Below are 26,405 nucleotides of genomic sequence, written 5' to 3'. Positions count from 1 at the left end.
GTGCCCGCGTTTTAACGTCGTGAGTGTGATTTCGCGAGACCAGGTAAAAACCAAACGCGACCAGAACCAGTAAAAAAAGGGGCCCTTCATAACGGGTTAGTTTGTTTTGCTAACATATTAAAAAAACATCTAAAGCGATATTTACATTGATTTTTAGGGAGGTCAAATAAATTATTGTTACAAGTACTATAACATATCCAAAGGAGATCCCAGTATCTCTTGTAGAACAAGAGTTATGAGCCTCCAAAGTTTAGTGCAAAAATCATAAGTAACATAATAAAAATAAGTGAGACGATACCAAAGTTGACGAACATTTTGCTTAATATCTCGGCCCCTGTTTGTCGTAGCTCAATGTTTTTAGTAAGGTTAGATGGGGGACAATTTGGACTATAACATTTCCTGAGGACATCCCCGTATCTCTAGTAGACACAGAGTTATGGGCCTGCAAAATATAGTCTAATGTATTTCCTACGGACGGGTTGTTTGTTTACGTTTAGCTTAACTACTCGGCCCGTGTTTGTCGTAGCTCAATGTCCCCCATCTAACCATACTAAAGTATGGTTAGATGGGGGACAAATTGGACTATAACACACTCAAAGGACATCCCCAAATCTCCAGTAGAAACAGAGTTACGAGCCTGCAAAGTATAGTCTAATGCATTTTCTATGAAGGGGTTTGTTTGTTCACGTATTGCTAAATTACTTGACCCTGTTCTTTCGATTAAAAATAATAACATATCTTTAGTGTAGCGGTTATCGCATCCGCCTCACTCCCGGAGGGCCACAGGTTCGAAACCACGAAGTTTTTTTTATAATTATCCGAACATATGTGTCAAGGTCACATTATTTACATCCCCGTATCTCTGGTAGAACCAGAGTTACGAGCCTCCAGAATTTAGTCTAATATATTTCCTATGGAGGGGTTTGTTGGTTAACGATTAGCTTAATTACTCGACTACTGTTTGTCGTAGCCCTAATTCTTAGTATGGCTAGATGGGGGACAAATTGGTCTATAACATACTCAAAGGACATCCCCGTATCTCCAGTAGAAACAGAGTTACGAGCCTGCAAAGTTTATTTTCAAAAATCAAAAGTAACCTTCTAACAATAAGTGAGACAAAAAGTAAGTTGACGACGATATTGCGGTAGCCTCAAGTTTAAAGTATCCTTGTATGGGGAGCAAAGAGTACTATAACATATCCAAAGGAGATCCCAGTATCTCTTGTAGAACAAGAGTTATGAGCCTCCAAAGTTTAGCGCAAAAATCATAAGTAACATAATAAAAATAAGTGAGACGATACCAAAGTTGACGAACATTTTGCTTAATATCTCGGCCCCTGTTTGTCGTAGCTCAATGTGTTTAGTATAGTTAGATGGAGGACAAATTGGACTATAACATACTCAAAGGACATCCCCGTATCTACAGTAGAAACAGAGTTACGAGCCTGCAAAGTATAGTCTAATGCATTTCCTATGGACGGGTTGTTTGTTTACGTTTAGCTTAATTACTCGGCCCCTGTTTGTCGTAGCTCAATGTTTTTAGTATGATTAGATGGGGGACAAATTGGACTAAAACATACTCAAAGGACATCCCCGTATCTCCAGTAGAAACAGAGTTACGAGCCTGCAAAGTATAGTCTAATGCATTTCCTATGGAGGGGCTTTGTTTCGTTACGTTTTGCTTAAGTACTCGGCCCCTGTTTGTCGTAGCCCGAAGTTTCTAGTATGGTTAGATGGGGGACAATTTGGACTATAACATATCCTAAGGACATCACCGTATCTCTAGTAGACACAGAGTTATGGGCCTGCAAAGTATGGTCTAATGCATTTCCTATCGAGGGGTTGTTTGTTTACGTTTAGCTTAATTACTCGGCCCCTGTTTGTCGTAGCTCAATGTTTTAGTATGATTAGATGGGGGACAAATTGGACTAAAACATACTCAAAGGACATCCCCGTATCTCCAGTAGAAACAGAGTTACGAGCCTGCAAAATATCGCCTAACTCATTTCCAATGGAGGGGGTTTGTTTCTTTACGTTTTGCTTAAGTACTCGGCCCCTGTTTGTCGTAGCCCAAAGTTTTTAGTATGGTTAGATGAAGGACAAATTGGACTATAACATATCCTAAGGACATCCTGGTATCTCTAGTAGACACGGAGTTATGGGCCTGCAAAGTATAGTCTAATGCATTTTCTATGGAGGTGTTTGTTTGTTCACGTATTGCTTAATTACTTGACCCTGTTCTTTCGATTAAAAATAAAAACATAGCTTTAGTATAGCGGTTATCGCATCCGCCTCACTCCCGGAAGGCCACAGGTTGGAAACCGCGAAGTTTTTTTTATAATTATCCGAACATATGTGTCAAGGTCACATTATTTACATCCCCGTATCTCTGGTAGAACCAGAGTTACGAGCCTCCAGAATTTAGTCTAATATATTTCCTATGGAGGGGTTTGTTTGATTACGATTAGCTTAATTACTCGACTACTGTTTGTCGTAGCCCTAATTCTTAGTATGGCTAGATGGGGGACAAATTGGTCTATAACATACTCAAAGGACATCCCCGTATCTCCAGTAGAAACAGAGTTACGAGCCTGCAAAGTTTATTTTCAAAAATCAAAAGTAACCTTCTAACAATAAGTGAGACAAAAAGTAAGTTGACGACGATATTGCGGTAGCCTCAAGTTTAAAGTATCCTTGTATGGGGAGCAAAGAGTACTATAACATATCCAAAGGAGATCCCAGTATCTCATGTAGAACAAGAGTTATGAGCCTCCAAAGTTTAGTGCAAAAATCATAAGTAACATAATAAAAATAAGTGAGACGATACCAAAGTTGACGAACATTTTGCTTAATATCTCGTCCCCTGTTTGTCGTAGCTCAATGTTTTTAGTATGGTTAGATGGGGGACAATTTGGACTATAACATATCCTAAGGACATCCCCGTATCTCTAGTAGACACAGAGTTATGGGCCTGCAAAGTATAGTCTTATGCATTTCCTATGGACGGGTTGTTTGTTTACATTTAGCTCAATTACTCGGCCCCTGTTTGTCGTAGCTCAATGTTTTTAGTATGATTAGATGGGGGACAAATTGGACTAAAACATACTCAAAGGACATCCCCGTATCTCCAGTAGAAACAGAGTTACGAGCCTGCAAAGTATAGTCTAATGCATTTCCTATGGAGGGGCTTTGTTTCGTTACGTTTTGCTTAAGTACTCGGCCCCAGTTTGTCGTAGCCCTAAGTTTCTAGTATGGTTAGATGGGGGACAATTTGGACTATAACATATCCTAAGGACATCCCCGTCTCTCTAGTAGACACAGAGTTATGGGCCTGCAAAGTATAGTCTAATGCATTTCCTATGGACGGGTTGTTTGTTTACATTTAGCTCAATTACTCGGCCCCTGTTTGTCGTAGCTCAATGTTTTTAGTATGATTAGATGGGGGACAAATTGGACTAAAACATACTCAAAGGACATCCCCGTATCTCCAGTAGAAACAGAGTTACGAGCCTGCAAAGTATAGTCTAATGCATTTCCTATGGAGGGGCTTTGTTTCGTTACGTTTTGCTTAAGTACTCGGCCCCTGTTTGTCGTAGCCCAAAGTTTCTAGTATGGTTAGATGGGGGACAATTTGGACTATAACATATCCTAAGGACATCCCCGTATCTTTAGTAGACACAGAGTTATGGGCCTGCAAAGTATAGTCTAATGCATTTCCTATGGACGGGTTGTTTGTTTACGTTTAGCTTAATTACTCGGCCCCTGTTTGTCGTAGCTCAATGTTTTTAGTATGGTTAGATGGGGGACCAATTGGACTATAACATACTCAAAGGACATCCCCAAATCTCCAGTAGAAACAGAGTTACGAGCCTGCAAAGTATAGTCTAATGCATTTTCTATGGAGGGGTTTGTTTGTTCACGTATTGCTTAATTACTTGACCCTGTTCTCTCGATTAAAAATAATAACATATCTTTAGTGTAGCGGTTATCGCATCCGCCTCACTCCCGGAAGGCCACAGGTTCGAAACCGCGAAGTTTTTTTTATAATTATCCGAACATATGTGTCAAGGTCACATTATTTACATCCCCGTATCTCTGGTAGAACCAGAGTTACGAGCCTCCAGAATTTAGTCTAATATATTTCCTATGGAGGGGTTTGTTTGTTTACGATTAGCTTAATTACTCGACTACTGTTTGTCGTAGCCCTAATTCTTAGTATGGCAAGATGGGGGACAAATTGGTCTATAACATACTCAAAGGACATCCCCGTATCTCCAGTAGAAACAGAGTTACGAGCCTGCAAAGTTTATTTTCAAAAATCAAAAGTAACCTTCTAACAATAAGTGAGACAAAAAGTAAGTTAACGACGATATTGCGGTAGCCTCAAGTTTAAAGTATCCTTGTATGGGGAGCAAAGAGTACTATAACATATCCAAAGGAGATCCCAGTATCTCTGGTAGAACAAGAGTTATGAGCCTCCAAAGTTTAGTGCAAAAATCATAAGTAACATAATACAAAATAAGTGAGACGATACCAAAGTTGACGAACATTTTGCTTAATATCTCGGCCCCTGTTTGTCGTAGCTCAATGTTTTTAGTATGGTTAGATGGGGGACAATTTGGACTATAACATACTCAAAGGACATCCCCGTATCTCCAGTAGAAACAGAGTTGCGAGCCTGCAAAGTATAGTCTAATGCATTTTCTATGGAGGGGTTTGTTTGTTCACGTATTGCTTAATTACTTGACCCTGTTCTTTCGATTTAAAATAATAACATATCTTTAGTGTAGCGGTTATCGCATCCGCCTCACTCCCGGAAGGCCACAAGTTCGAAACCGCGAAGTTTTTTTTTTGCTTGGAACATGCAAAGACCTTTATAATTATCCGAACATTTGTGTCAAGGTCACATTGTTTACATCCCCGTATCTCGGCAACGGCCATATCACGCTGAAAACACCGGTTCACGTCCGATCACCGAAGTAAAGCAGCGTCGAGCGCATACAGTACTTGGGAATACTGCGTGCCGTTTGCTTTCTCACTTTTGTTTCCTCTTTTAAATTCCACCAGATATGAAAAAAGCAAAAATATCTTCTTTTTGTTATTGTTTTATAAAGAAGAAAGTTAATTAAATTCAAATTATTAACTAGCATTCTCGGCAACGGCCATATCACGCTGAATACACCGGTTCTCGTCCGATAACCGAAGTTAAGCAGCGTCGAGCGCAGTCATTACTTGGGAGGGAGACCACTTGGGAACACTGCGTGCCGTTGGCTTTTTCACTTTTTTTTCCTCTTTTAAATTTTAATAGATATGAAAAAAGCAAACAGGTTTTCTTTTTGTTATTGTTTTAAAAAGATGAAGGTTAATTTGGCTCACTTAATTTAAATTCGAATTATTATCTAGCACTCTCGGCAACGGCCATATCACGCTGAGAACACCGGTTCTCGTCCGATCGCCGACGTTAGCAGCGTCGAGCGCAGTCATTACTTGGGAGGGAGACCACTTAGGAACACTGCGTGCCGTTGGCTTTTTCACTTTTTTTTCCTCTTTTAAATTTTAATAGATATGAAAAAAGCAAACAGGTTTTCTTTTTGTTATTGTTTTAAAAAGATGAAGGTTAATTTGGCTCACTTAATTTAAATTCGAATTATTATCTAGCACTCTCGGCAACGGCCATATCACGCTGAGAACACCGGTTCTCGTCCAATCGCCGACGTTAGCAGCGTCGAGCGCAGTCAGTACTTGGGAATACTGCGTGCCGTTTGCTTTTTCACTTTTGTTTCCTCTTTCAAATTCCACCAGATATGAAAAAAGCAAACATATCTTCTTTTTGTTATTGTTTTATAAAGATGAAAGTTAATTAAATTCAAATTATTAACTAGCACTCTCGGCAACGGCCATATCACGCTGAATACACCGATTCTCGTCCGATCGCCGACGTTAGCAGCGTCGAGCGCAGTCAGTACTTGGGAATACTGCGTGCCGTTTGCTTTTTCACTTTTGTTTCCTCTTTCAAATTCCACCAGATATGAAAAAAGCAAACATATCTTTTTTGTTATTGTTTTATAATGATGAAAGTTAATTAAATTCAAATTATTAACTAGCATTTTCGGCAACGGCCATATCACGCTGAATACACCGGTTCTCGTCCGATAACCGTAGTTAAGCAGCGTCGAGCGCAGTCATTACTTGGGAGGGAGACTACTTAGGAACACTGCGTGCCGTTGGCTTTTTCACTTTTTTTTCCTCTTTTAAATTTTAATAGATATGTAAAAAGCAAACAGGTTTTCTTTTTGTTATTGTTTAAAAATGATGAAGGTTAATTTGTCTCACTTAATTTAAATTCGAATTATTAACTAGCACTCTCGGCAACGGCCATATCACGCTGAAAACACCGGTTCACGTCCGATCACCGAAGTTAAGCAGCGTCGGGCGCATACAGTACTTGGGAATACTGCGTGCCGTTTGTTTTTGCACTTTTGTTTCCTCCTTTAAATTCCACCAGATATGAAAAAAGCAAACATATCTTCTTTTTGTTATTGTTTTATAAAGATGAAGGTTAATTAAATTCAAATTATTAACTAGCACTCTCGGCAACGGCCATATCACGCTGAATACACCGGTTCTCGTCCGATAACCGAAGTTAAGCAGCGTCGAGCGCATACAGTACTTGGGTATACTGCGTGCCGTTGGCTTTTTCACTTTTGTTTCCTCCTTTAAATTCCACCAGATATGAAAAAAGCAAACATATCATCTTTTTGTTATTGTTTTATAAAGATGAAGGTTAATTAAATTCAAATTATTAACTAGCACTCTCGGCAACGGCCATATCACGCTGAATACACCGGTTCTCGTCCGATAACCGAAGTTAAGCAGCGTCGAGCGCAGTCAGTACTTGGGAGGGCGACCACTTAGGAACACTGCGTGCCGTTGGCTTTTTCACTTTTTTTTCCTCTTTTAAATTTTAATAGATATGAAAAAAGCAAACATGTTTTCTTTTTGTTATTGTTTTAAAATGATGAAGGTTAATTTGTCTCACTTAATTTAAATTCGAATTATTAACTAGCACTCTCGGCAACGGCCATATCACGCTGAAAACACCGGTTCACGTCCGATCACCGAAGTTAAGTAGCGTCGAGCGCATACAGTACTTGGGAATACTGCGTGCCGTTTGCTTTTTCACTTTTGTTTCCTCTTTCAAATTCCACCAGATATGAAAAAAGCAAGCATATCTTCTTTTTGTTATTGTTTTATAAAGATGAAAGTTAATTAAATTCAAATTATTAACTAGCACTCTCGGCAACGGCCATATCACGCTGAAAACACCGATACTCGTCCGATAACCGAAGTTAAGCAGCGTCGAGCGCAGTCATTACTTGGGAGGGAGACCACTTAGGAACACTGCGTGCCGTTGGCTTTTTCACTTTTTTTCCTCTTTTAAATTTTAATAGATATGAAAAAAGCAAACATGTTTTCTTTTTGTTATTGTTTTAAAATGATGAAGGTTAATTTGTCTCACTTAATTTAAATTCGAATTATTAACTAGCACTCTCGGCAACGGCCATATCACGCTGAAAACACCGGTTCACGTCCGATCACCGAAGTTAAGCAGCGTCGAGCGCATACAGTACTTGGGAATACTGCGTGCCGTTTGTTTTTTCACTTTTGTTTCCTCTTTCAAATTCCACCAGATATGAAAAAAGCAAACATATCTTTTTGTTATTGTTTTATAAAGATGAAAGTTAATTAAATTCAAATTATTAACTAGCACTCTCGGCAACGGCCATATCACGCTGAATACACCGGTTCTCGTCCGATAACCGTAGTTAAGCGGCGTCGAGCGCAGTCACTACTTGGGAGCGAGACCACTTAGGAACACTGCGTGCCGTTGGCTTTTTCACTTTTTTTTCCTCTTTTAAATTTTAATAGATATGAAAAAAGCAAACATGTTTTCTTTTTGTTATTGTTTTAAAATGATGAAGGTTAATTTGTCTCACTTAATTTAAATTCGAATTATTAACTAGCACTCTCGGCAACGGCCATATCACGCTGGAAACACCGGTTCACGTCCGATCACCGAAGTTAAGCAGCGTCGAGCGCATACAGTACTTGGGAATACTGCGTGCCGGTGGCTTTTTCACTTTTGTTTCCTCCTTTAAATTCCACCAGATATGGAAAAAGCAAACATATCTTCTTTTTGTTATTGTTTTATTAAGCAATACGTGAACAAACAAACCCCTCCATAGAAAATGCATTAGACTTTATGTATGTTATAGTCCAATTTGTCCCCCATCTAATCATACTAAAAACATTGAGGTACGACAAACAGGGTCCGAGTAATTAAGCTAAACGTAAACAAACAACCCGTCTATAGCAAATGCATTACACTATACTTTGCAGGCCCATAACTCTGTGTCTACTAGAGATACGGGGATGTTCTTAAGATATGTAATAGTCCAAATTGTCCCCCATCTAACCATACTAAAAACATTGAGCTAGGACAAACAGGTTCCGAGATATTAAGCAAAATGTTCGTCAACTTTGGTATCGTCTCACTTATTTTTATTATGTTACTTATGATTTTTGCACTAAACTTTGGAGGCTCATAACTCTTGTTCTACAAGAGATACTGGGATCTCCTTTGGATATGTTATAGTACTCTTTGCTCCCCATACAAGGATACTTTAAACTTGAGGCTACCTCAATATCGTCGTCAACTTATTTTTTGTCTCACTTATTGTTAGAAGGTTACTTTTGATTTTTGAAAATAAACTTTGCAGGCTCGTAACTCTGTTTCTACTGGAGATACGGGGATGTCCTTTGAGTATGTTATAGACCAATTTGTCCCTCATCTAGCCATACTAAGAATTAGGGCTACGACAAACAGTAGTCGAGTAATTAAGCTAATCGTAAACAAACAAACCCCTCCATAGGAAATACATTAGACTAAATTCTGGAGGCTCGTAACTCTGGTTCTACCAGAGATACGGGTATGTAAATAATGTGACCTTGACACAAATGTTCGGATAATTATAAAGGTCTTTGCATGTTCCAAGCAAAAAAAAACTTCGCGGTTTCGAACCTGTGGCCTTCCGGGAGTGAGGCGGATGCGATAACCGCTACACTAAAGATATGTTATTATTTTTAATCGAAAGAACAGGGTCAAGTAATTAAGCAATACGTGAACAAACAAACCCCTCCATAGAAAATGCATTAGACTATACTTTGCAGGCTCGTAACTCTGTTTCTACTGGAGAATTGGGGATGTCCTTTGAGTATGTTATAGTCCAATTTGTCCCCCATCTAACCATACTAAAAACATTGAGCTACGACAAACAGGGGCCGAGTAATTAAGCTAAACGTAAACAAACAACCCGTCCATAGGAAATGCATTAGACTATACTTTGCAGGCCCATAACTCTGTGTCTACTAGAGATACGGGGATGTCCTTAGGATATGTTTTAGTCCAATTTGTCCCCCATCTAATCATACTAAAAACATTGAGCTACGACAAACAGGGGCCGAGATATTAAGCAAAATGTTCGTCAACTTTGGTATCGTCTCACTTATTTTTACTATGTTACTTATGATTTTTGCACTAAACTTTGGAGGCTCATAACTCTTGTTCTACAAGAGATACTGGGATCTCCTTTGGATATGTTATAGTACTCTTTGCTCCCCATACAAGGATACTTTAAACTTGAGGCTACCGCAATATCGTCGTCAACTTACTTTTTGTCTCACTTATTGTTAGAAGGTTACTTTTGATTTTTGAAAATAAACTTTGCAGGCTCGTAACTCTGTTTCTACTGGAGATACGGGGATGTCCTTTGAGTATGTTATAGACCAATTTGTCCCCCATCTAGCCATACTAAGAATTAGGGCTACGACAAACAGTAGTCGAATAATTAAGCTAATCGTAAACAAACAAACCCCTCCATAGGAAATATATTAGACTAAATTCTGGAGGCTCGTAACTCTGGTTCTACCAGAGATACGGGGATGTAAATAATGTGACCTTGACACAAATGTTCGGATAATTATAAAAAAAACTTCGCGGTTTCGAACCTGTGGCCTTCCGGGAGTGAGGCGGATGCGATAACCGCTACACTAAAGCTATGTTATTATTTTTAATCGAAAGAACAGGGTCAAGTAATTAAGCAATACGTGAACAAACAAACACCTCCATAGAAAATGCATTAGACTATACTTTGCAGGCCCATAACTCCGTGTCTACTAGAGATACCGGGATGTCCTTAGGATACGTTATAGTCCAATTTGTCTTTCATCTAACCATACTAAAAACTTTGGGCTACGACAAACAGGGGCCGAGTACTTAAGCAAAACGTAAAGAAACAAACCCCCTCCATAGGAAATGAGTTAGACTATATTTTGCAGGCTCGTAACTCTGTTTCTACTGGATATACGGGGATGTCCTTTGAGTATGTTTTAGTCCAATTTGTCCCCCATCTAATCATACTAAAAACATTGAGCTACGACAAACAGGGGCCGAGATATTAAGCAAAATGTTCGTCAACTTTGGTATCGTCTCACTTATTTTTATTATATTACTTATGATTTTTGCACTAAACTTTGGAGGCTCATAACTCTTGTTCTACAAGAGATACTGGGATCTCCTTTGGATATGTTATAGTACTCTTTGCTCCCCATACAAGGATACTTTAAACTTGAGGCTACCGCAATATCGTCGTCAACTTACTTTTTGTCTCACTTATTGTTAGAAGGTTACTTTTGATTTTTGAAAATAAACTTTGCAGGCTCGTAACTCTGTTTCTACTGGAGATACGGGGATGTCCTTTGAGTATGTTATAGACCAATTTGTCCCCCATCTAGCCATACTAAGAATTAGGGCTACGACAAACAGTAGTCGAATAATTAAGCTAATCGTAAACAAACAAACCCCTCCATAGGAAATATATTAGACTAAATTCTGGAGGCTCGTAACTCTGGTTCTACCAGAGATACGGGGATGTAAATAATGTGACCTTGACACAAATGTTCGGATAATTATAAAAAAAACTTCGCGGTTTCGAACCTGTGGCCTTCCGGGAGTGAGGCGGATGCGATAACCGCTACACTAAAGCTATGTTATTATTTTTAATCGAAAGAACAGGGTCAAGTAATTAAGCAATACGTGAACAAACAAACACCTCCATAGAAAATGCATTAGACTATACTTTGCAGGCCCATAACTCCGTGTCTACTAGAGATACCGGGATGTCCTTAGGATACGTTATAGTCCAATTTGTCTTTCATCTAACCATACTAAAAACTTTGGGCTACGACAAACAGGGGCCGAGTACTTAAGCAAAACGTAAAGAAACAAACCCCCTCCATAGGAAATGAGTTAGACTATATTTTGCAGGCTCGTAACTCTGTTTCTACTGGATATTAGGGGATGTCCTTTGAGTATGTTTTAGTCCAATTTGTCCCCCATCTAATCATACTAAAAACATTGAGCTACGACAAACAGGGGCCGAGATATTAAGCAAAATGTTCGTCAACTTTGGTATCGTCTCACTTATTTTTACTATGTTACTTATGATTTTTGCACTAAACTTTGGAGGCTCATAACTCTTGTTCTACAAGAGATACTGGGATCTCCTTTGGATATGTTATAGTACTCATTGCTCCCCATACAAGGATACTTTAAACTTGAGGCTACCGCAATATCGTCGTCAACTTACTTTTTGTCTCACTTATTGTTAGAAGGTTACTTTTGATTTTTGAAAATAAACTTTGCAGGCTCGTAACTCTGTTTCTACTGGAGATACGGGGATGTCCTTTGAGTATGTTATAGACCAATTTGTCCCCCATCTAGCCATACTAAGAATTAGGGCTACGACAAACAGTAGTCGAATAATTAAGCTAATCGTAAACAAACAAACCCCTCCATAGGAAATATATTAGACTAAATTCTGGAGGCTCGTAACTCTGGTTCTACCAGAGATACGGGGATGTAAATAATGTGACCTTGACACAAATGTTCGGATAATTATAAAAAAAACTTCGCGGTTTCGAACCTGTGGCCTTCCGGGAGTGAGGCGGATGCGATAACCGCTACACTAAAGCTATGTTATTATTTTTAATCGAAAGAACAGGGTCAAGTAATTAAGCAATACGTGAACAAACAAACCCCTCCATAGAAAATGCATTAGACTATACTTTGCAGGCTCGTAACTCTGTTTCTACTGGAGATTTGGGGATGTCCTTTGAGTATGTTATAGTCCAATTGGTCCCCCATCTAACCATACTAAAAACATTGAGCTACGACAAACAGGGGCCGAGTAATTAAGCTAAACGTAAACAAACAACCCGTCCATAGGAAATGCATTAGACTATACTTTGCAGGCCCATAACTCTGTGTCTACTAAAGATACGGGGATGTCCTTAGGATATGTTATAGTCCAAATTGTCCCCCATCTAACCATACTAGAAACTTTGGGCTACGACAAACAGGGGCCGAGTACTTAAGCAAAACGTAACGAAACAAAGCCCCTCTATAGGAAATGCATTAGACTATACTTTGCAGGCTCGTAACTCTGTTTCTACTGGAGATACGGGGATGTCCTTTGAGTATGTTTTAGTCCAATTTGTCCCCCATCTAATCATACTAAAAACATTGAGCTACGACAAACAGGGGCCGAGTAATTGAGCTAAATGTAAACAAACAACCCGTCCATAGGAAATGCATTAGACTATACTTTGCAGGCCCATAACTCTGTGTCTACTAGAGAGACGGGGATGTCCTTAGGATATGTTATAGTCCAAATTGTCCCCCATCTAACCATACTAGAAACTTAGGGCTACGACAAACTGGGGCCGAGTACTTAAGCAAAACGTAACGAAACAAAGCCCCTCCATAGGAAATGCATTAGACTATACTTTGCAGGCTCGTAACTCTGTTTCTACTGGAGATACGGGGATGTCCTTTGAGTATGTTATAGACCAATTTGTCCCCCATCTAGCCATACTAAGAATTAGGGCTACGACAAACAGGGGCCGAGTAATTAAGCTAAACGTAAACAAACAAACCCCTCCATAGGAAATATATTAGACTAAATTCTGGAGGCTCGTAACTCTGGTTCTACCAGAGATACGGGGATGTAAATAATGTGACCTTGACACATATGTTCGGATAATTATAAAAAAAAACTTCGCGGTTTCGAACCTGTGGCCTTCCGGGAGTGAGGCGGATGCGATAACCGCTACACTAAAGATATGTTATTATTTTTAATCGAAAGAACAGGGTCAAGTAATTAAGCATTACGTGAACAAACAAACCCCTCCATAGAAAATGCATTAGACTATACTTTGCAGGCTCGTAACTCTGTTTCTACTGGAGATTTGGGGATGTCCTTTGAGTATGTTATAGTCCCATTTGTCCTCCATCTAACCATACTAAAAACATTGAGCTACGACAAACAGGGGCCGAGTAATTAAGCTAAACGTAAACAAACAACCCGTCCATAGGAAATGCATAAGACTATACTTTGCAGGCCCATAACTCTGTGTCTACTAGAGATACGGGGATGTCCTTAGGATATGTTATAGTCCAAATTGTCCCCCATCTAACCATACTAAAAACATTGAGCTACGACAAACAGGGGACGAGATATTAAGCAAAATGTTCGTCAACTTTGGTATCGTCTCACTTATTTTTATTATGTTACTTATGATTTTTGCACTAAACTTTGGAGGCTCATAACTCTGAACGCGCTAACCATTGCGCCACGGAAGCCCAAAAATTAAATGGTCTTCAGGAATTGTGGAAAAACCTTGACTTTTTACTTCACATCTGAGACGTCACAACACCGCTCCTGGGAGGGCTCAAACCACCAGTCTTTTGAATAGCAGATGAACGTGCTAACCATTGCGCCACGGAAGCCCAAAAATTAAATGGTCGTCAGGTATTGTGGAAAAACCTTGAATTTTTACTTCACATCTGAGACGTCACAAAACCGCACCCGGTTGGGCTCGAACCAGCAACCTATTCGTTAACAGCCGAACGCTCTAACCATTGAGCCACGGAAGCCCAAAGATTAAATGGTCGTCAGGTATTGTGGAAAAACTCTGACATTTTACGTTACATCTGAGACGTCACAACACCGCTCCCGGGAGGGCTCAAACCACCAGTCTTTTGAATAGCAGCTGAACGCGCTAACCATTGCGCCACGGAAGCCCAAAAATTAAATGGTCTTCAGAAATTGTGGAAAAACCTTGACTTTTTACTTCACATCTGAGACGTCACAACACCGCTCCTGGGAGGGCTCAAACCACCAGTCTTTTGAATAGCAGATGAACGTGCTAACCATTGCGCCACGGAAGCCCAAAAATTAAATGGTCTTCAGGAATTGTGGAAAAACCTTGACTTTTTACTTCACATCTGAGACGTCACAACACCGCTCCTGGGAGGGCTCAAACCACCAGTCTTTTGAATAGCAGATGAACGCGCTAACCATTGCGCCACGGAAGCTCAGAAATTAAATGGTTGTCAGGTATTGTGGAAAAGTTATGACTTTTTACGCTACATCTGAGACCCCACAACACCTCTCACGGGTGGGCTCGAACCACCAACCTTTCGATTAACAGCTGAACGTGCTAACCATTGCGCCACGGAACCCCGAATATTAAATGTTCGTCAGGTATTGTGGAAAAAGTCTGACATTTTACGTTACATCTGAGACGTCACAACACCGCTCCCGGGAGGGCTCAAAAAACCAGTCTTTTGAATAGCAGCTGAACGCGCTAACCATTGCGCCACGGAAGCCCAAAAATTAAATGGTCGTCAGGTATTGTGGAAAAACCTTGACTTATTACTTCACATCTGAGACGTCACAACACCGCTCCCGGATTTGCTCGAACCACCAACCTATTCGTTAACAGCCAAATGCGCCAACCATTGAGCCTCGGAAGCTCAGAAATTAAATGGTTGTCAGGTATTGTGGAAAAGTTATGACTTTTTACGCTACAACTGAGACCCCACAACACCTCTCCCGGGTGGGCTCGAACCACCAACCTTTCGATTAACAGCTGAACGTGCTAACCATTGCGCCACGGAAGCCCAAAAATTAAATGTTCGTCAGGTATTGTGGAAAAAATCTGACATTTTACGTTACATCTGAGACGTCACAACACCGCTCCCGGTAGGGTTCAAAACATCAGTCTTTTGAATAGCAGCTGAACGCGCTAACCATTGCGCCACGGAAGCCCAAAATTTAAATGGTCGTCAGGTATTGTGGAAAAACTCTGACATTTTACGTTACATCTGAGACGTCACAACACCGCTCCCGGGAGGGCTCAAACCACCAGTCTTTTGAATAGCAGCTGAACGCGCTAACCATTGCGCCACGGAAGCCCAAAAATTAAATGGTCTTCAGGAATTGTGGAAAAACCTTGACTTTTTACTTCACATCTGAGACGTCACAACACCGCTCCTGGGAGGGCTCAAACCACCAGTCTTTTGAATAGCAGATGAACGTGCTTACCATTGCGCCACGGAAGCCCAAAAATTAAATGGTCGTCAGGTATTGTGGAAAAACCTTGAATTTTTACTTCACATCTGAGACGTCACAAAACCGCACCCGGTTGGGCTCGAACCAGCAACCTATTCGTTAACAGCCGAACGCTCTAACCATTGAGCCACGGAAGCCCAAAGATTAAATGGTCGTCAGGTATTGTGGAAAAACTCTGACATTTTACGTTACATCTGAGACGTCACAACACCGCTCCCGGGAGGGCTCAAACCACCAGTCTTTTGAATAGCAGCTGAACGCGCTAACCATTTCGCCACGGAAGCCCAAAAATTAAATGGTCTTCAGGAATTGTGGAAAAACCTTGACTTTTTACTTCACATCTGAGACGTCACAACACCGCTCCTGGGAGGGCTCAAACCACCAGTCTTTTGAATAGCAGATGAACGTGCTAACCATTGCGCCACGGAAGCCCAAAAATTAAATGGTCGTCAGGTATTGTGGAAAAACCTTGAATTTTTACTTCACATCTGAGACGTCACAAAACCGCACCCGGTTGGGCTCGAACCAGCGACCTATTCGTTAACAGCCGAACGCTCTAACCATTGAGCCACGGAAGCCCAAAGATTAAATGGTCGTCAGGTATTGTGGAAAAATTATGACTTTTTACGTTACATCTGAGACACTACAACACCTCTCCAGGGTGGGCTCGAACCACCAACCTATTCGTTAACAGCCGAACGCGCTAACCATTGAGCCACGGAAGCTCAGAAATTAAATGGTTGTCAGGTATTGTGGAAAAGTTATGACTTTTTACGCTACAACTGAGACCCCACAACACCTCTCCCGGGTGGGCTCGAGCCACCAACCTTTCGATTAACAGCTGGACGTGCTAACCATTGCGCCACGGAAGCCCAAAAATTAAATTTTCGTCAGGTATTGTGGAAAAACTCTGACATTTTACGTTACATCTGGGACGTCACAACACCGCTCCCGGGAGGGCTTAAAACACCAGTCTTTTGAATAGCAGCAGAACGCGCTAACCATTGCGCCACGGAAGCTCAGAAATTAAATGGTTGTCAGGTATTGTGGAAAAGTTATGACTTTTTACGCTACATCTGAGACCCCACAACACCTCTCACGGGTGGGCTCGAACCACCAACCTTTCGATTAACAGCTGAACGTGCTAACCATTGCGCCACGGAAGCCCGAATATTAAATGTTCGTCAGGTATTGTGGAAAAAGTCTGACATTTTACGTTACATCTGAGACGTCACAACACCGCTCCCGGGAGGGCTCAAAAAACCAGTCTTTTGAATAGCAGCTGAACGCGCTAACCATTGCGCCACGGAAGCCCAAAAATTAAATGGTCGTCAGGTATTGTGGAAAAACCTTGACTTATTACTTCACATCTGAGACGTCACAACACCGCTCCCGGATTTGCTCGAACCACCAACCTATTCGTTAACAGCCAAATGCGCTAACCATTGAGCCTCGGAAGCTCAGAAATTAAATGGTTGTCAGGTATTGTGGAAAAGTTATGACTTTTTACGCTACAACTGAGACCCCACAACACCTCTCCCGGGTGGGCTCGAACCACCAACCTTTCGATTAACAGCTGAACGTGCTAACCATTGCGCCACGGAAGCCCAAAAATTAAATGGTCGTCAGGTATTGTGGAAAAACCTTGAATTTTTACTTCACATCTGAGACGTCACAAAACCGCACCCGGTTGGGCTCGAACCAGCAACCTATTCGTTAACAGCCGAACGCTCTAACCATTGAGCCACGGAAGCCCAAAGATTAAATGGTCGTCAGGTATTGTGGAAAAATTATGACTTTTTACGTTACATCTGAGACACTACAACACCTCTCCAGGGTGGGCTCGAACCACCAACCTATTCGTTAACAGCCGAACGCGCTAACCATTGAGCCACGGAAGCTCAGAAATTAAATGGTTGTCAGGTATTGTGGAAAAGTTATGACTTTTTACGCTACAACTGAGACCCCACAACACCTCTCCCGGGTGGGCTCGAGCCACCAACCTTTCGATTAACAGCTGGACGTGCTAACCATTGCGCCACGGAAGCCCAAAAATTAAATTTTCGTCAGGTATTGTGGAAAAACCTTGACTTATTACTTCACATCTGAGACGTCACAACACCGCTCCCGGATTTGCTCGAACCACCAACCTATTCGTTAACAGCCAAATGCGCTAACCATTGAGCCACGGAAGCCCAAAGATTAAATGGTCGTCAGGTATTGTGGAAAAATTATGACTTTTTACGTTACATCTGAGACACTACAACACCTCTCCAGGGTGGGCTCGAACCACCAACCTATTCGTTAACAGCCGAACGCGCTAACCATTGAGCCACGGAAGCTCAGAAATTAAATGGTTGTCAGGTATTGTGGAAAAGTTATGACTTTTTACGCTACAACTGAGACCCCACAACACCTCTCCCGGGTGGGCTCGAGCCACCAACCTTTCGATTAACAGCTGGACGTGCTAACCATTGCGCCACGGAAGCCCAAAAATTAAATTTTCGTCAGGTATTGTGGAAAAACTCTGACATTTTACGTTACATCTGGGACGTCACAACACCGCTCCCGGGAGGGCTTAAAACACCAGTCTTTTGAATAGCAGCAGAACGCGCTAACCATTGCGCCACGGAAGCTCAGAAATTAAATGGTTGTCAGGTATTGTGGAAAAGTTATGACTTTTTACGCTACATCTGAGACCCCACAACACCTCTCACGGGTGGGCTCGAACCACCAACCTTTCGATTAACAGCTGAACGTGCTAACCATTGCGCCACGGAAGCCCGAATATTAAACGTTCGTCAGGTATTGTGGAAAAAGTCTGACATTTTACGTTACATCTGAGACGTCACAACACCGCTCCCGGGAGGGCTCAAAAAACCAGTCTTTTGAATAGCAGCTGAACGCGCTAACCATTGCGCCACGGAAGCCCAAAAATTAAATGGTCGTCAGGTATTGTGGAAAAACCTTGACTTATTACTTCACATCTGAGACGTCACAACACCGCTCCCGGATTTGCTCGAACCACCAACCTATTCGTTAACAGCCAAATGCGCTAACCATTGAGCCTCGGAAGCTCAGAAATTAAATGGTTGTCAGGTATTGTGGAAAAGTTATGACTTTTTACGCTACAACTGAGACCCCACAACACCTCTCCCGGGTGGGCTCGAACCACCAACCTTTCGATTAACAGCTGAACGTGCTAACCATTGCGCCACGGAAGCCCAAAAATTAAATGGTCGTCAGGTATTGTGGAAAAACCTTGAATTTTTACTTCACATCTGAGACGTCACAAAACCGCACCCGGTTGGGCTCGAACCAGCAACCTATTCGTTAACAGCCGAACGCTCTAACCATTGAGCCACGGAAGCCCAAAGATTAAATGGTCGTCAGGTATTGTGGAAAAATTATGACTTTTTACGTTACATCTGAGACACTACAACACCTCTCCAGGGTGGGCTCGAACCACCAACCTATTCGTTAACAGCCGAACGCGCTAACCATTGAGCCACGGAAGCTCAGAAATTAAATGGTTGTCAGGTATTGTGGAAAAGTTATGACTTTTTACGCTACAACTGAGACCCCACAACACCTCTCCCGGGTGGGCTCGAGCCACCAACCTTTCGATTAACAGCTGGACGTGCTAACCATTGCGCCACGGAAGCCCAAAAATTAAATTTTCGTCAGGTATTGTGGAAAAACTCTGACATTTTACGTTACATCTGGGACGTCACAACACCGCTCCCGGGAGGGCTTAAAACACCAGTCTTTTGAATAGCAGCAGAACGCGCTAACCATTGCGCCACGGAAGCTCAGAAATTAAATGGTTGTCAGGTATTGTGGAAAAGTTATGACTTTTTACGCTACATCTGAGACCCCACAACACCTCTCACGGGTGGGCTCGAACCACCAACCTTTCGATTAACAGCTGAACGTGCTAACCATTGCGCCACGGAACCCCGAATATTAAATGTTCGTCAGGTATTGTGGAAAAAGTCTGACATTTTACGTTACATCTGAGACGTCACAACACCGCTCCCGGGAGGGCTCAAAAAACCAGTCTTTTGAATAGCAGCTGAACGCGCTAACCATTGCGCCACGGAAGCCCAAAAATTAAATGGTCGTCAGGTATTGTGGAAAAACCTTGACTTATTACTTCACATCTGAGACGTCACAACACCGCTCCCGGATTTGCTCGAACCACCACCCTATTCGTTAACAGCCAAATGCGCTAACCATTGAGCCTCGGAAGCTCAGAAATTAAATGGTTGTCAGGTATTGTGGAAAAGTTATGACTTTTTACGATACAACTGAGACCCCACAACACCTCTCCCGGGTGGGCTCGAACCACCAACCTTTCGATTAACAGCTGAACGTGCTAACCATTGCGCCACGGAAGCCCAAAAATTAAATGTTCGTCAGGTATTGTGGAAAAACTCTGACATTTTACGTTACATCTGAGACGTCACAACACCGCTCCCGGTAGGGTTCAAAACATCAGTCTTTTGAATAGCAGCTGAACGCGCTAACCATTGCGCCACGGAAGCCCAAAATTTAAATGGTCGTCAGGTATTGTGGAAAAACTCTGACATTTTACGTTACATCTGAGACGTCACAACACCGCTCCCGGGAGGGCTCAAACCACCAGTCTTTTGAATAGCAGCTGAACGCGCTAACCATTGCGCCACGGAAGCCCAAAAATTAAATGGTCTTCAGGAATTGTGGAAAAACCTTGACTTTTTACTTCACATCTGAGACGTCACAACACCGCTCCTGGGAGGGCTCAAACCACCAGTCTTTTGAATAGCAGATGAACGTGCTAACCATTGCGCCACGGAAGCCCAAAAATTAAATGGTCGTCAGGTATTGTGGAAAAACCTTGAATTTTTACTTCACATCTGAGACGTCACAAAACCGCACCCGGTTGGGCTCGAACCAGCAACCTATTCGTTAACAGCCGAACGCTCTAACCATTGAGCCACGGAAGCCCAAAGATTAAATGGTCGTCAGGTATTGTGGAAAAATTATGACTTTTTACGTTACATCTGAGACACTACAACACCTCTCCAGGGTGGGCTCGAACCACCAACCTATTCGTTAACAGCCGAACGCGCTAACCATTGAGCCACGGAAGCTCAGAAATTAAATGGTTGTCAGGTATTGTGGAAAAGTTATGACTTTTTACGCTACAACTGAGACCCCACAACACCTCTCCCGGGTGGGCTCGAGCCACCAACCTTTCGATTAACAGCTGGACGTGCTAACCATTGCGCCACGGAAGCCCAAAAATTAAATTTTCGTCAGGTATTGTGGAAAAACTCTGACATTTTACGTTACATCTGGGACGTCACAACACCGCTCCCGGGAGGGCTTAAAACACCAGTCTTTTGAATAGCAGCAGAACGCGCTAACCATTGCGCCACGGAAGCTCAGAAATTAAATGGTTGTCAGGTATTGTGGAAAAGTTATGACTTTTTACGCTACATCTGAGACCCCACAACACCTCTCACGGGTGGGCTCGAACCACCAACCTTTCGATTAACAGCTGAACGTGCTAACCATTGCGCCACGGAAGCCCGAATATTAAATGTTCGTCAGGTATTGTGGAAAAAGTCTGACATTTTACGTTACATCTGAGACGTCACAACACCGCTCCCGGGAGGGCTCAAAAAACCAGTCTTTTGAATAGCAGCTGAACGCGCTAACCATTGCGCCACGGAAGCCCAAAAATTAAATGGTCGTCAGGTATTGTGGAAAAACCTTGACTTATTACTTCACATCTGAGACGTCACAACACCGCTCCCGGATTTGCTCGAACCACCAACCTATTCGTTAACAGCCAAATGCGCTAACCATTGAGCCTCGGAAGCTCAGAAATTAAATGGTTGTCAGGTATTGTGGAAAAGTTATGACTTTTTACGCTACAACTGAGACCCCACAACACCTCTCCCGGGTGGGCTCGAACCACCAACCTTTCGATTAACAGCTGAACGTGCTAACCATTGCGCCACGGAAGCCCAAAAATTAAATGGTCGTCAGGTATTGTGGAAAAACCTTGAATTTTTACTTCACATCTGAGACGTCACAAAACCGCACCCGGTTGGGCTCGAACCAGCAACCTATTCGTTAACAGCCGAACGCTCTAACCATTGAGCCACGGAAGCCCAAAGATTAAATGGTCGTCAGGTATTGTGGAAAAATTATGACTTTTTACGTTACATCTGAGACACTACAACACCTCTCCAGGGTGGGCTCGAACCACCAACCTATTCGTTAACAGCCGAACGCGCTAACCATTGAGCCACGGAAGCTCAGAAATTAAATGGTTGTCAGGTATTGTGGAAAAGTTATGACTTTTTACGCTACAACTGAGACCCCACAACACCTCTCCCGGGTGGGCTCGAGCCACCAACCTTTCGATTAACAGCTGGACGTGCTAACCATTGCGCCACGGAAGCCCAAAAATTAAATTTTCGTCAGGTATTGTGGAAAAACTCTGACATTTTACGTTACATCTGGGACGTCACAACACCGCTCCCGGGAGGGCTTAAAACACCAGTCTTTTGAATAGCAGCAGAACGCGCTAACCATTGCGCCACGGAAGCTCAGAAATTAAATGGTTGTCAGGTATTGTGGAAAAGTTATGACTTTTTACGCTACATCTGAGACCCCACAACACCTCTCACGGGTGGGCTCGAACCACCAACCTTTCGATTAACAGCTGAACGTGCTAACCATTGCGCCACGGAACCCCGAATATTAAATGTTCGTCAGGTATTGTGGAAAAAGTCTGACATTTTACGTTACATCTGAGACGTCACAACACCGCTCCCGGGAGGGCTCAAAAAACCAGTCTTTTGAATAGCAGCTGAACGCGCTAACCATTGCGCCACGGAAGCCCAAAAATTAAATGGTCGTCAGGTATTGTGGAAAAACCTTGACTTATTACTTCACATCTGAGACGTCACAACACCGCTCCCGGATTTGCTCGAACCACCAACCTATTCGTTAACAGCCAAATGCGCCAACCATTGAGCCTCGGAAGCTCAGAAATTAAATGGTTGTCAGGTATTGTGGAAAAGTTATGACTTTTTACGCTACAACTGAGACCCCACAACACCTCTCCCGGGTGGGCTCGAACCACCAACCTTTCGATTAACAGCTGAACGTGCTAACCATTGCGCCACGGAAGCCCAAAAATTAAATGTTCGTCAGGTATTGTGGAAAAACTCTGACATTTTACGTTACATCTGAGACGTCACAACACCGCTCCCGGTAGGGTTCAAAACATCAGTCTTTTGAATAGCAGCTGAACGCGCTAACCATTGCGCCACGGAAGCCCAAAATTTAAATGGTCGTCAGGTATTGTGGAAAAACTCTGACATTTTACGTTACATCTGAGACGTCACAACACCGCTCCCGGGAGGGCTCAAACCACCAGTCTTTTGAATAGCAGCTGAACGCGCTAACCATTGCGCCACGGAAGCCCAAAAATTAAATGGTCTTCAGGAATTGTGGAAAAACCTTGACTTTTTACTTCACATCTGAGACGTCACAACACCGCTCCTGGGAGGGCTCAAACCACCAGTCTTTTGAATAGCAGATGAACGTGCTAACCATTGCGCCACGGAAGCCCAAAAATTAAATGGTCGTCAGGTATTGTGGAAAAACCTTGACTTATTACTTCACATCTGAGACGTCACAACACCGCTCCCGGATTTGCTCGAACCACCACCCTATTCGTTAACAGCCAAATGCGCTAACCATTGAGCCTCGGAAGCTCAGAAATTAAATGGTTGTCAGGTATTATGGAAAAGTTATGACTTTTTACGATACAACTGAGACCCCACAACACCTCTCCCGGGTGGGCTCGAACCACCAACCTTTCGATTAACAGCTGAACGTGCTAACCATTGCGCCACGGAAGCCCAAAAATTAAATGTTCGTCAGGTATTGTGGAAAAACTCTGACATTTTACGTTACATCTGAGACGTCACAACACCGCTCCCGGTAGGGTTCAAAACATCAGTCTTTTGAATAGCAGCTGAACGCGCTAACCATTGCGCCACGGAAGCCCAAAATTTAAATAGTCGTCAGGTATTGTGGAAAAACTCTGACATTTTACGTTACATCTGAGACGTCACAACACCGCTCCCGGGAGGGCTCAAACCACCAGTCTTTTGAATAGCAGCTGAACGCGCTAACCATTGCGCCACGGAAGCCCAAAAATTAAATGGTCTTCAGGAATTGTGGAAAAACCTTGACTTTTTACTTCACATCTGAGACGTCACAACACCGCTCCCGGATTTGCTCGAACCACCAACCTATTCGTTAACAGCCAAATGCGCTAACCATTGAGCCTCGGAAGCTCAGAAATTAAATGGTTGTCAGGTATTGTGGAAAAGTTATGACTTTTTACGCTACAACTGAGACCCCACAACACCTCTCCCGGGTGGGCTCGAACCACCAACCTTTCGATTAACAGCTGAACGTGCTAACCATTGCGCCACGGAAGCCCAAAAATTAAATGGTCGTCAGGTATTGTGGAAAAACCTTGAATTTTTACTTCACATCTGAGACGTCACAAAACCGCACCCGGTTGGGCTCGAACCAGCAACCTATTCGTTAACAGCCGAACGCTCTAACCATTGAGCCACGGAAGCCCAAAGATTAAATGGTCGTCAGGTATTGTGGAAAAATTATGACTTTTTACGTTACATCTGAGACACTACAACACCTCTCCAGGGTGGGCTCGAACCACCAACCTATTCGTTAACAGCCGAACGCGCTAACCATTGAGCCACGGAAGCTCAGAAATTAAATGGTTGTCAGGTATTGTGGAAAAGTTATGACTTTTTACGCTACAACTGAGACCCCACAACACCTCTCCCGGGTGGGCTCGAGCCACCAACCTTTCGATTAACAGCTGGACGTGCTAACCATTGCGCCACGGAAGCCCAAAAATTAAATGGTCGTCAGGTATTGTGGAAAAACCTTGAATTTTTACTTCACATCTGAGACGTCACAAAACCGCACCCGGTTGGGCTCGAACCAGCAACCTATTCGTTAACAGCCGAACGCTCTAACCATTGAGCCACGGTAGCCCAAAGATTAAATGGTCGTCAGGTATTGTGGAAAAATTATGACTTTTTACGTTACATCTGAGACACTACAACACCTCTCCAGGGTGGGCTCGAACCACCAACCTATTCGTTAACAGCCGAACGCGCTAACCATTGAGCCACGGAAGCTCAGAAATTAAATGGTTGTCAGGTATTGTGGAAAAGTTATGACTTTTTACGCTACAACTGAGACCCCACAACACCTCTCCCGGGTGGGCTCGAGCCACCAACCTTTCGATTAACAGCTGGACGTGCTAACCATTGCGCCACGGAAGCCCAAAAATTAAATTTTCGTCAGGTATTGTGGAAAAACTCTGACATTTTACGTTACATCTGGGACGTCACAACACCGCTCCCGGGAGGGCTTAAAACACCAGTCTTTTGAATAGCAGCAAAACGCGCTAACCATTGCGCCACGGAAGCTCAGAAATTAAATGGTTGTCAGGTATTGTGGAAAAGTTATGACTTTTTACGCTACATCTGAGACCCCACAACACCTCTCACGGGTGGGCTCGAACCACCAACCTTTCGATTAACAGCTGAACGTGCTAACCATTGCGCCACGGAACCCCGAATATTAAATGTTCGTCAGGTATTGTGGAAAAAGTCTGACATTTTACGTTACATCTGAGACGTCACAACACCGCTCCCGGGAGGGCTCAAAAAACCAGTCTTTTGAATAGCAGCTGAACGCGCTAACCATTGCGCCACGGAAGCCCAAAAATTAAATGGTCGTCAGGTATTGTGGAAAAACCTTGACTTATTACTTCACATCTGAGACGTCACAACACCGCTCCCGGATTTGCTCGAACCACCAACCTATTCGTTAACAGCCAAATGCGCTAACCATTGAGCCTCGGAAGCTCAGAAATTAAATGGTTGTCAGGTATTGTGGAAAAGTTATGACTTTTTACGATACAACTGAGACCCCACAACACCTCTCCCGGGTGGGCTCGAACCACCAACCTTTCGATTAACAGCTGAACGTGCTAACCATTGCGCCACGGAAGCCCAAAAATTAAATGTTCGTCAGGTATTGTGGAAAAACTCTGACATTTTACGTTACATCTGAGACGTCACAACACCGCTCCCGGTAGGGTTCAAAACATCAGTCCTTTGAATAGCAGCTGAACGCGCTAACCATTGCGCCACGGAAGCCCAAAATTTAAATGGTCGTCAGGTATTGTGGAAAAACTCTGACATTTTACGTTACATCTGAGACGTCACAACACCGCTCCCGGGAGGGCTCAAACCACCAGTCTTTTGAATAGCAGCTGAACGCGCTAACCATTGCGCCACGGAAGCCCAAAAATTAAATGGTCTTCAGGAATTGTGGAAAAACCTTGACTTTTTACTTCACATCTGAGACGTCACAACACCGCTCCTGGGAGGGCTCAAACCACCAGTCTTTTGAATAGCAGATGAACGTGCTAACCATTGCGCCACGGAAGCCCAAAAATTAAATGGTCGTCAGGTATTGTGGAAAAACCTTGAATTTTTACTTCACATCTGAGACGTCACAAAACCGCACCCGGTTGGGCTCGAACCAGCAACCTATTCGTTAACAGCCGAACGCTCTAACCATTGAGCCACGGAAGCCCAAAGATTAAATGGTCGTCAGGTATTGTGGAAAAACTCTGACATTTTACGTTACATCTGAGACGTCACAACACCGCTCCCGGGAGGGCTCAAACCACCAGTCTTTTGAATAGCAGCTGAACGCGCTAACCATTGCGCCACGGAAGCCC

General features: G+C 42.8%; 7 pseudogenes; all 7 read left to right on the top strand.

The window, feature by feature from the left end:
• The first annotated feature begins 5,153 nt into the window (after positions 1 to 5,153).
• LOC149670738 (5S ribosomal RNA) lies at positions 5,154 to 5,272 on the top strand (annotated as a pseudogene).
• Positions 5,273 to 5,409: 137 nt separating this feature from the next.
• Positions 5,410 to 5,527, top strand: LOC149670737 (5S ribosomal RNA; annotated as a pseudogene).
• A 583-nt stretch (positions 5,528 to 6,110) lies between these two features.
• Positions 6,111 to 6,229, top strand: LOC149670736 (5S ribosomal RNA; annotated as a pseudogene).
• A 587-nt stretch (positions 6,230 to 6,816) lies between these two features.
• LOC149670735 (5S ribosomal RNA) lies at positions 6,817 to 6,935 on the top strand (annotated as a pseudogene).
• A 362-nt stretch (positions 6,936 to 7,297) lies between these two features.
• LOC149670734 (5S ribosomal RNA) lies at positions 7,298 to 7,416 on the top strand (annotated as a pseudogene).
• A 358-nt stretch (positions 7,417 to 7,774) lies between these two features.
• Positions 7,775 to 7,893, top strand: LOC149670733 (5S ribosomal RNA; annotated as a pseudogene).
• A 137-nt stretch (positions 7,894 to 8,030) lies between these two features.
• On the top strand, positions 8,031 to 8,133 carry LOC149670732 (5S ribosomal RNA; annotated as a pseudogene).
• The last annotated feature ends 18,272 nt before the right edge of the window (positions 8,134 to 26,405 follow it).

This window comes from Phalangium opilio, unplaced genomic scaffold (genome assembly GCF_054372755.1).
Source record: "Phalangium opilio isolate 3A_F unplaced genomic scaffold, DU_Popi_V2 ptg000054l_1, whole genome shotgun sequence".
Lineage (NCBI taxonomy): Eukaryota > Metazoa > Arthropoda > Arachnida > Opiliones > Phalangiidae > Phalangium > Phalangium opilio.
Note: the sequence above shows the minus strand (reverse complement) of the source record. Positions and strands in the feature narration are given on the sequence as shown.